The sequence below is a fragment of the Rhea americana genome, unplaced genomic scaffold, assembly GCF_003343005.1.
Source record: "Rhea americana isolate MKP2758 unplaced genomic scaffold, rheAme1 scaffold_485, whole genome shotgun sequence".
Lineage (NCBI taxonomy): Eukaryota > Metazoa > Chordata > Aves > Rheiformes > Rheidae > Rhea > Rhea americana.
Window position 1 is genome coordinate 95,910 of NW_028186629.1, and position 10,170 is coordinate 106,079.

Here is a 10,170-nt window from a genome sequence, read left to right on the forward strand (position 1 = left end):
AAAAAAAAAAAAAGAAAAGAAAAAAAAGAAAACCACTCAAAATCATTGTTTTTTTTAAGACTGGAGAGCTCCTTTATCACCAAGTATCTGGATACTGCACATTACCTTGCCAAAGAACTTGTTACCTTGTTACAGCCTTTGTGCACTGAAAACCTCCGTCTTTTTGTAGTATGTATGTTCAATCTTCACACAAAGACAAAAAATCCATTATTTTTCTGATTATACTGGTGCAGTAAGGAAGTGCTCTCAAGACCAGGGACACAGGTATCTTAATTAAATCTGAATACAGATTTCCAAGATCAGATACGTCTTTAATGTTTAGACTGAAGATCCCTCTGCTCTTAAAAAGTATATTCTCGTGAAGATACCCGATCAGCTCAATTTCCACTCCATCTTTTTTTTTTTTYCCCTGGTAAGCAAGATAAAAGTTGTGGTTTGCAAGACATGATGGCTCAGTTTAACATCACCCCTTCCAACCTCCCCCAGTTGTTCAATTCCACAGTCTTGTACTGCACTAGCACACACTGAACTCTTTCCTGAGCCAGCACATCTCAACAGACCACCATGAAGTGATCCAAACAAAGCAAACAAACAAACAAATACAATCTATCATTTCATTCCAGGGTAACGATTAAAAGTAAAGGAGGGGAAAAAACCCAAAACATAGGCGAGMCAGCACAAAAGGGAAAGGGGAGGGGAGCAACAACCATGAGGGAACAGTGAGCAAAACCTCCTTCTGCCTGCTTCTGGCCCAAACTCCTTTCAAAGGCAGCCTCTGCCACTGTAAGACTGATCCTTACACCGTCAGTCATTCATGCAGTTCATTTGTGAGCCTTTTTCCTTTCACCTCCTGAAATGCTAATTATCCATTACCAAAGAAGTTTACTGAGTAGTATACTGTTAATTCCCTTGGAAATAATGCTAATATCATTAGCTAGCATTAACATTCCATATTTTTCTTCCATACTTCAGCTTTCTGTCCCTATTTTACTAGCACAAGCCTAAGTCTCTGACTCAGAAAAGGCCAGTAAGACTTCAATCCATCAAAGGTATCGCTCAAAAATCTAATCCTAAAATAGTATTCTAGAATGGAAAAATGGAGATAATACTTCATCTATAAACTATTCCAGCTAAGATCTCAGTTTACCTGCCTTGCGATAAAGATTGGAAATATTCAACAACCAAAGTACCATATAATTTACCTATAATGTTTTGAAATAATTATTATTCCAAAGCACTCTGCAATTTGTGTTTCCAGGGCATTCAGCACTCTGTGCTTGCCTCTCAGTTTCTACCCCAGAACACAATTAYCCTCCTCTCAGATCTTGTATGATGCCAAGTTTTTTGCTAGCACTTGATAAGAAAAGATCTATTGCTAGAGAAATCTTGGTAAAGAAGCTGAAGTGATCTGATCCAGCCCCAAGTTATCACYTACTAATGTGTTCTGAGCACTACTGACTACTGCACCATTCTTCTGGTACATAGCATTAAATCACGATTCCATTTTGCTTGATGCTAAACAATATCATATTATTCTGCACCTATCTCCATTCACTCTTCAGCATTTTCTGTAAATCAGTATTACTTGGCTGTACCTTCTGCTTGTCCCTCTGCTTTATCCCCTCCTTTGAGAGGCAGAACAGAGATGTGTGCACAGATGGACCCTAAAAAGAAGAGCTTTCTCCCTCTATTGTGTCAGRAACTCTTTTTTTCTGTCTCACAGTGTGGAGGAGTGAAACTGTCACAAATGTTGGTCCACTCAAAAGGGTTTGCATATCTTAAAATGTTTTGGATGGTGGGAGAAGAGGAAGAGGTTCCCCATCTACCCACAGTGGAGCATCTGGGCTACAAAACTCCCCAGTCTGAGAAGAATCATGTCCAGAATTTTTTCTCCTGTTCCTCCCTTCATAAGCAGTTAAAGTTTCATTCGTTATATATAAATTATACCTGTGTGTATAGGCCCAATGAAGTGGCTTGGGAGAATCTAAACGATCCTGCAATGAGCAGTCACTGCCATCTGAGCAGAGGTGGGAAGAATCCTCATCCACCCTTTACCTCCCTGATAATCATGGGACAAGGGACCTGCTTTTGCTGTGACTGCATTCAGGAGACACCTCAGCATCATTCAAAACACCCTGTTTATGAAAGCTGCCAGCCCAACCCAGAAACAGACTGATCTGACCACCACATTGAAGCAAGAAGGTGTTTATATTGTCAAATGCTAGCTGGGAGTCTTGCCAGAAAAAAAGATAGATGGCCTGCAGGGTCAGGAGCCCTGCCAGCTGGGACTCTTCCACATTTGCATTGCAGCTGTCCTCTTTAAAGTCAGCAGTGCACATCTGTAAGGTCTGCTGGTCCTTGCACCAGCAAGCTTTTCCCTTGCACCAGCTCTGGCTTGAGTGGCAGCTTAACAGAGGAAGGTGTTAAGGTGTTTAACACCTTAAAAAACAGGAAGATGTATGGATATTAAAAAACAAGCAATCATCAAGAATAATAGCATCACTGTCATAAGAGGAGTGATGAAAACAACTTTAGCTCTCAAGTTTAGATTAAGCTGCTGGTTAGGATTGGGAAAGAAATATGGGAATGGATGCATATGAAGTGTTAGCTTTATAGAGTGCTGATYCAGAAGAGGTAGTGCTGAACACTATTCTTAGTGCAAATGTCTGATTAGGGAGGTTCTTCCTCTCTAGTCCAGCAACTGTCTATTTTCAAATAAAACTGAGAATGAATGTGCTGTTCTGGTATCAGGTCCTAAGAAACAGGGTCAAAACTCAGCAACTACTCATTTTTTCTGTAAATCAGTTCTGAGTCAGCCTCTGAGAGTCCAGCTGTCAGGTTATTACAAGCATGACAATGCAAAGACTTGCAAAGATTTCAGATCCTGTCTCCCACTAGTACGCAGAAAAGTTTAATGCAAATCATTTCTCAGGGAACAGGCTTCTTTGCAAACTAAAAGMAAAATCTAGCACACTGAGCCTGACTCTCCATGACTAAAAGACTTGGTAGGTCAAGTGCATGGCAGGTTGTCTGAGACACTAACTTCACTGAGGTTTCCTTCTCTTTGGTCACTGCTGGCAGCATATGGCCAGCAGCTAGGGCTCCGCAGCTCAGCTCACTCTTTCAGAGCGAGGTGCAGAAAGGCTCCTTCAGGTGGGGGGATAAGCCTGTTTGGGATGGGAGCATTAAACCAGGGTTAAGTGGAGGTGGAGAGAAAAAAAAGACAACTTCACCCCGAATCTGATTTCCACCTCCTTTCCCCACCGTGGAAGCTCCTTCCACCCCCACAGGGCTGACGCAGTGTCGTCCAAGTCTTGATCCCACCAGCTTCTAGGCATCCATCGTGCAGCCGCATGTCTGCAGAGCCAGCAGCTCCCTTAACAAGACCAAGCAACCCCCTAGCCCACTGCCCTGAAGAAACACTGGAAGAAAATGTGGAGTGACGTAAACTTTGGAGAGAGAGTTGGGGGGGGAGGAAAAGGAAAAGAAAGAAAAAATAAAAAAAAAGAAAAAAGAAAATGAAAAAGGGAAAGAAAGGACGCCCAGGAAAACACAGTCCCGCACAGGCTCCGCGTCCGCGCTAGCCGCGGTACCGGGCGGCGGCTGCGCTCGGCGGAAATGCAGTGGCCGCGTGGGCTCGGCAGGTGCTCGCTCCGCCGAGTGGCGCCTCCGTCCCCCCGACAGCTTTGCGGAGCCTCCGCCGGGCGCGGAAGGGCTCCCCGCGTCGCCCGCACGYCTTACCTCCGCCGCCGGGGAATTCCGCGCGGCTCCGCAGCGCACTCCCCGCCCGCTGCAACCCACTCCGACGACGTCGCAGAGCGGCGCGGCCGGTGCTGCGCCCCTGCGACGGCCCCCGACGCCGCCGCGGCCGAGCCCGCCCCCCGCGGGCGCGGGGTGCCGCGCCGCCCGCTCCGCGCCGGGGCTGCAGCTGCGCCGGCTGCGCGGGACGGGCGGTGTCTGCCGGGAGGCAGAGAGCGATCCGCAGTTCTCTCCGAAGGTCTTTGTTCTTTCTCGGCAGAAGAAAGCAGGTTTCTTTCTGTGCCTTTGAAACACCATTTCTTAAAGACTTTAAAACAAAGTGTCTTAAACTTTTATTCCTTCGCGTCCAGAGGACACATGGCGTGGTGAAGTGAAACCAGCACAAATTTTGCCACTCACAAGCCCTCAGCTCGAAACATCAAGCTATCACTTTGTCATGCCTGTGTGTCCTCTGGATAGGAAGGAAGAAAAGTTGGGCTATCAGGACAGATCTATAAAAATCTCAAACTCCAGAACCTTCTCACAAGGCTCTTTATAAACAAAGTATTTTTGGGATTAGCTTGCAGACCAGAGTGGTTAGCATTTTACCCTCATCAGTACAGACTGAAGGCCAGTCTCTTTCTAGATACTAGGATATGATAAATAATTGTGTTCACGTCGTTTTTATATGAGACAAAGGGATTTGAGGTTTATTTAATCCTGGGGACTAGGCTATCAAATACACAACCATTCATATAGCTAAATCCACTTTTGCAGTTACATTGATTTGATTGTCTTGGTAGGAAAAAAAAAATCTCCCAGCAATGTATAGCTTTGCTTTTCATGCTAATAAAGACTTCAGGGTTTTATTCCATCATATCTGCACCTGCTTTTTCAATAGAAAAAAACTCATGGGACTGATAAAGAAAAGAGAGGGGAGAACAGAGGCACATACAGCAGAGATCTGTTTCAGTGCCACTTAAAATAGTTGTGTGTCRTACTTTAAGTGGAAAAAAATCAAATCCAACAGAAATCCTTGCAACAAATCCACCAAGACTGAATGAACAAAACCCAAATTCCCCTCTTTTCAAGCAGCAGAAACCCGCTAGGAATTGTACAGTTCTTACAACGATGCTGGAAACAGAACCATGCAAAATTGAAAGTGTCTTTACGCTGAGAACAGCAACTGCACAGCAAGCATTGACAAATGACAGTGTAAACTGTCCAGTCCCTCTTTCTGAGGAATCATTGCTAAGAAGCATTCCACAGATCTGCATGAGATTGTAACAAATCACCAAGATATATTAAGATTGTTGTTGCCWCCTTCCCAGCCTTGCATGACAAAGGAAAATGGGGAATATGTTTTTCTTCCCTTTGTACCTTTTTCTTCTTTGTGGCCCATCCATACCAGGGCAGAAGGACCCAGGTCCCATATATGACTCTGCACTGAAGAGTGATGCTCCCTTACGGCAGAGGCAAAGCAGAATCTGAATTTAACAGCTTACAGCTGAATTTGTGACCTCTTAAGTGAGAGCTGTGCTTAGGAACTAGTTGCTACCAAATCAGAAGAAAACATTTGAATGGGGAACCAGGAAGCTGCCAACAGTTTAGGGCAGGTACTAAGGGCAGGTAGTTTAGGGCAGTACTGAGGGCAGGTACTACACTGCTACTGATTAACTGTTCTTTCCAAGGACATACTAATCAAGGTATTGGAAGCAACCTTTGTGCCTTCACAAATGCAGCAAGAACAGCCTGAGTAAAAAGGGACTCTGTTTCAAACCACTCAAGTTTCAGCAGAGCAGCCGTCAAATGTTTCTCATAGAGCTATCTGAATGAGTAGTAACAGGAGTATCTTCATTCCAATACTAGCATAAGCAGGTTTAAATCACTAGGAGAATCACTTTTTTTAGTCTCTGATCAATTCCCTGCGTTCAGCTAGGGATTCAATCCTTTCTTCTTCCCGAGCTGCAGCCTGTTTTGATGTTGTCATTACTGTCTGAATCATCCTATATCCCTGCGTAATCTCTGCTTGAAGACAGCAGAGTAAGTGTACTTTAAGTTTATGCGATGAGACCTCTAAGAAGTATCAGGAAAAGAAGAGAAACTGCCACACTCTTTTTTTTCCCCTAAAGAAAGATAATTATTTCCTAGAATATTTGTAAAGAATTAAAGATATTATTGGGACAATCCCAGACCAAGACTTAACAACTTGGACTCATCTAAAAGACACAGTAAAATAATTTTCAGGCAGGTTTTCTGTTAAAAATAAAATAAAATAAAATAACAGAACCACTAACTGTAGCTTTCCCATTGTCTTAATGTCCTAAACAGTTTAAAAATGCATCCCTCTAAACCCTGTGCTGAATGATGTTCTGGAAATACAGTAGGTTAGACTGACAAGATCAGTTTTATCATATGTATTCAAGCAGGATAGATTATGTCTTTGAGTACAGCATCCTCTCTTTTGTGCCCTAGAGTCATTAAAACATATCCTGTGAGCTTTATCTACAAACTGACAGCTTTACCTAGAAATAAGTTGGTTTTGGTGATGAACTAAAGCCCAGAAAGGATACAATTCAGATGCAGTTCCTCCTCTGAACTTCAATCTATGATCACTTTGTTCTTTGCTAATCATCACAAATTGCTGGAGCTGTTAGTGTTCTCCAGCAAGAGTGACAGATGAGAGGGACAAAGTGCTTAAAAGCACTCCAAGGCGAGCTGACCTTCCAAATGGGAAAGGGTGTTCAGCTATGGAGTACACTGGAACCTGGCCCCAAAGCCAGACTTACCATCATGCTCCAAATAAATAATTTATTTCACCCCTAGAAGAGAAGCCAGAGACCAGGTTTTTGAATCCAGTTAATCTATTTACTTCACCAGAATTTAAGCTGGAATTGATTTGGCCATATTATTATTGGCATATACAGTAAAGATGCTGAAGTCGAGAGTCTTTCCTCTTTCTACTCCATGCCCACGTTACAAATGAACRAGGCTTCAGATAAATTTTTGTCACTACTAGCAAACTGGAATGCAATTTAACCCAGCGTCAAATTGCTGAGGACAGCTGTTCCACTGCTGGGAACCCAAAACAGAGAAGGACACAGATGGAGCAGATCACTGCGGTGCTATAATAACTCTTTTCAAAGTTAATTTCTGATTTTCTTTCTTTTCTCATTTTCTACATTGAGGGACATAGCCTTTGAAGATAGAGTGCTTAGTCTGCAAAGAAAAAATTTGCTAAGAAGGACCGATGTTATTCCAGATTCTACTTCTGTTAAAAACAGAAAACTTCTGTCTCTCACACAGCATTAATACCGTTCCTCAATAAAAGCATGATTTCACCTGACAGTTATGGTGGATAACATTGGGCTCAAGAATTTTTTTCTTCCCATCCCACTGTGATAGGAAATCATCCTGGATATTTGACAAGGCTTAGTCAGATTAGAGATGACTGGTATGTCTTGTCCAAACGATGGATTTTCTTCTRCATGCGAACACAGAAGCTGTCTTACAACGTTGTGAAATGTGAGGATAGTGAGAGCTTTGACAGAGATCTCCAAAGCAGCTCTTTGAACAGATGATCACATTGTAAGGCCTAAAATGAGCATAAGTGTTCCCGTAACTTCAATAGGTTTTGAATCAGTCCAGCCATGGCTTTCTTCAATAATATACCTGCCTGCTATAGAGCAGTTTCTATGGAAATACAGTAATATTTAGAGAATGAAACTTATGTACAGGGAACAGCAGGCAAAGTCTAGTTACAGATTAGCAAAATTGAAACTTGTTTTTACCTATTAATAGCACTTAGTTCAGTGCAGAATGTATTGAGTGAAAGCACTTTTATTACATTTTCAACCTGTGTATTATGTACAAAATTTTCATGTTTATTTATGTTCCATTAATCATGAGTACTGCCAGCAGATGGCCAATAAGCAGACAGCACATCCTGAGCCAGCCTACAGACCTATTAGTAACTGGAAGAAAGAATGAACCATCTCTGGCCCCAGTTTGATTTTACATGTATACAAAACTGGAACACCACATCAATGGTAGCCAGGTAACTATTTAAAAATAAGCACAGGCATACCGAAGGCCTAGTTTTGTTAAACTAGAGATTAGTGTAGATAAAGGGGAAAACAGCAGAGCTCTCTTGCTCTCACCAGCAACCAATCTGCTTAAGTTGCAAACACTTGAAACTGGTAGGAGCAGCCTGTCATGTTGTTGCTCTGTCTGATGTTGGATGTGCTTAGAAACTCTTAAAAACAAAGTCTGCAAGTGGAAGYGTTTACAAGAGTTGATGTCCTATGGCTCCTTCCCATCTGGATTTTTCATACCTAATATGACTAAACCCACATTCCCTCAGTGGATCATTAAATTTGTGTACATTGTTTTGTCTGCCCAGACATCCATTTGCAAAAAACTTGTTGGAACTTAGTATCTTTGACATTTCTACCCCATAATCAGCCTTATGAAACTGGTCAACAAAACTGGAAGTGACTTGGAGGTAAGGAGGACAGTATCATAGAATCATAAGATCAGTAAGGTTGAAAGGGACCTCTGGAGATCATCTAGTCCAACCTCCCCGCTCACCAGGGTCACCTAGAGCATGTTAGGGCTGCATCCAGGCAGGCCTTGAGTATCTCCAGAAAGGAGACTGAACAACCTCTCTGGGCAACCTGTGCTAGCACTCCATCACTCTCACAGTGAAGAAGTTCCCCCTCACATTCAGGTAGAACTTCCTGTGGTTCAATTTGTGCCCATTGCCTCTTGTCCTGTCACACGTGACARCTGAAAAGAGTTTGTCCCCATACCCTTGACACCCTCCCTTCAGGTATTTATACACATTGATAAGATCCCCCCTCAGTCTKCTCTTCTCCAGGCTGAAGAGGCCCACCTCTCGCAGCCGTTCCTCATAGGGCAGGTGCTCCAGCCCTCTGATCGTCTTCGTAGCCCTATACTGGACTCTCTCCAGTAGCTCCATGTCTCTCTTGTCCTGGGAAGCCCAGAACTGGACGCAGCACTTGAGATGAGGCCCCCTCAGTGCTGAGGAGAGGGACAGGATCACCTGCCTCCACCTGCTGGCAACACTCTTCCTGATGCACCCCAGGAGACCATTGGCTTTCTTGGACACAAGGGCACATTGCTGGCTCATGGTCAACTTGTCATCCACCAGCACTCCCAGGTCCTTCTCTGCAGAGCTGCTCTCCAGAAGGTCAGCCCCCAGCTTGTACTGGTGCCTAGAGTTATTTTTCCCTGGGCACAGGACTCTGCACTTGCSCTTGTKGAACCTCAGAAGGTTCCTCTCCGCCCAGCTCTCCAGCCTGTCCAGGTCTCTCTGAATGGCAGCACAGCCCTCTGGTGTATCAGCCACTCCTCCCAGCTTGGTATGATCAGCAAAAAGCCCCTCCTCCCAGCTTGGTATCATCAGTAGAAAGATAGATGTAACTGAGATGTTGTCATAAACTCCATTTTCTTGGGAAAATGGGATAAAGTTAAAGCCTGCCTTTTCCTCTCTCTCTCTCTCTCTCTTTTTTTTTTCCTAAAGTGGCCAGCTACTGTTTTGAATTAAATCTGCAAGAAATTGCAATGGTTTTATGACACTCAGTTTCAATTGGGAGATGATTTTTATTCCATTCTAAATTGCCACCTTCAGTGGCAATTCAGACCAGCTGAAATGCAAAGTAGAATGCATAGCAGGCTCTCACATAACATTTCAGGTACTGTAGGCATGTGAAGATTAAAACAGCACATTAAAAAGACCTTTGGAATTCTGACTTAAATGATCCCAGCAGTTTTTGAAGTCAGTATGCCTTTGTGTTTACCGACACCCAATTCTGAATATATTAGGACTGGGCTTAGTACTGACTACAGATAACAGAGCTTTACTGAAATCACAGAATACCATTGTACACCCACTGAGCATATGGCCAACAACATATAACTGAGCTACTGTCAGATACACTGTTTTTGAAACATCTCCAGTAAGGCAAATAAAAATTTATTATTTTTTAAAGCCCTTATTTTACCAGTATTAAAGCTAATGGTACCAGGGTACCTTAGGTGAGAAAGGACCCTGCTGAGTGGGAAGGCTGGACCAGATGATCTCCAGAGGTCCCTTCCAACCTCACTGATTCTATGATTCTAAGAGGGAAGGATTATGGCAAAGTACCATAAATGAATATAAATGTCTACCTTTTTAGAATTTTTTGGTTCACTGATTTGGAACCATTTATGGATCAGATTTTCCTAAAAGAAGGAAGAAAATGAAACTTTGTACTTTTTACGGATATAAAGGATTTCTTTTGAAATTATTACCTTTAAAAAAAAAGTTTTTCTCCTTTTAATCACCAGTATGACTTTTGCCCCCCAACCCCAAATCTAGAGAAAAATGATGTGGCAAAAAAAAGGAAAAGGAAAAGGAAAAGGAAAAGG

General features: G+C 43.0%; 1 protein-coding gene across 3 annotated transcripts in view; it reads right to left on the reverse strand.

The window, feature by feature from the left end:
• MOB3B (MOB kinase activator 3B) overlaps nt 1-3,785 on the reverse strand; it is an 85,529-nt gene extending 81,744 nt beyond the window's left edge. For all 3 annotated transcript variants that reach the window (XR_014897306.1, XM_085317026.1, XM_085317027.1), the window contains exon 1: nt 3,742-3,785. The gene's annotated coding sequence lies outside the window, so the exon portion shown is untranslated. The remainder of the gene's footprint in view (nt 1-3,741) is intronic.
• Nucleotides 3,786-10,170: the final 6,385 nt, after the last annotated feature.